The sequence below is a fragment of the Octopus bimaculoides genome, chromosome 2, assembly GCF_001194135.2.
Source record: "Octopus bimaculoides isolate UCB-OBI-ISO-001 chromosome 2, ASM119413v2, whole genome shotgun sequence".
Classification (NCBI taxonomy): domain Eukaryota; kingdom Metazoa; phylum Mollusca; class Cephalopoda; order Octopoda; family Octopodidae; genus Octopus; species Octopus bimaculoides.
In genome coordinates, this window is record NC_068982.1 from 135431870 (window position 1) to 135433170 (window position 1301).

Sequence of the window (1301 nt, forward strand, 5' to 3'; positions counted from 1 at the left end):
AGTAGCATTCACCCTTAGGGTTTGGCCGCATTGCAGATGTGCATGTTTAGTCACCAGCGGAGCTACAAGTGTAAAGTATAAATTTGTTTGAGTATTCTCTGCCCCTAAAGGAATGGACAACCATCATGTATGTATTATTTTAATGTAACGGTTGTAAAGGACAAAAAAAAAAAAAAGCCTATTTTATATTTTGCAAAGATTATTTCATAGACAACTCACATTGTTGTTTAGGATATACGTATTTATAATTTTAAAAGTTTACATTCTCTTCTCAGACTATTTCCTGAGGCTGTAGTGCCTTTGTATTATAAGTCTGTGAACATTAGATAGATATGGATATCTGTGGTGTTGAATATCATTCTGCTTCCTAATTTGAGTTATTGTTGCTTTCTTATAAAACTGAATACAAAATATTTGTGTGCGTATTATTTGAGTATTTCTGCATATATCATTACTTTCAAATAGGGGTTGAATCCTGGAAGTACTGCTATACCAGGCCAACCCGTGGCAAAGGCGGAGCAAGCCCCTAACTCTTCGCCTCGTTCTAAAAATCAGTTTCATATCGATGGTCCCAAATAGGGACAGTATCAGATATTGCGCTGATAAGAACAAATACTACACTTTGATCTTAGCCAAAAGGCCGAGAAGCGATATTTTTGCTGCTTTTCAATAAAGTATATCATTACTTTCTAAAGATTGTGTATAAATGCACGAATATATTAAGGTAACATTTTAGGGGAGTGACCTTTATTGTGGTTTAAATCACATGCCAAAGTGTTAGCTATTATTGTCTCTATTCGCGTAAATGGAATTAACACGTTTAATCTAAATAGACAATGGAAGGTGATGAGAAATAAAGAAAAAAAAATGAAAGAAAGAAATAGAAAACGTGGTGCTAGTGTTTGCATATATACACGCATACATAAAAGTGCACTTTTCCTCCGTTAGAATTGTGAACTGCCCAGCTAAAGACGAAAATGGGAATTGTCTGTCAACATTTCATACAGACATATATAAATACATAAATACATGCATACATGCATACATATTTACACATATTCACACACACGTATACGTAAACACACCGGTACATATACAAACAGGGATACATATATATACAGTAGTTTCTCATGATATAACTTACCATTGAGATATTTTATGGTATATACTTCAAATGCGAATTTTATCGGGATACGCTACATTCAAAACGTCTGTCTGTATGTCTGTGTATATGTATGTATATATAGTTTCAATATCTCTCACTCTCTCTCTCTCTCTCTCTCTCTCTCTCTCTCTCTCTC

General features: G+C 34.1%; 1 non-coding gene across 1 annotated transcript; it reads right to left on the bottom strand.

The window, feature by feature from the left end:
• Window positions 1-458: 458 nt before the first annotated feature.
• LOC128247136 (U2 spliceosomal RNA) lies at window positions 459-652 on the bottom strand. The gene has a single exon (XR_008263555.1). It is a non-coding gene; the product is annotated as a U2 spliceosomal RNA (small nuclear RNA).
• Window positions 653-1301: the final 649 nt, after the last annotated feature.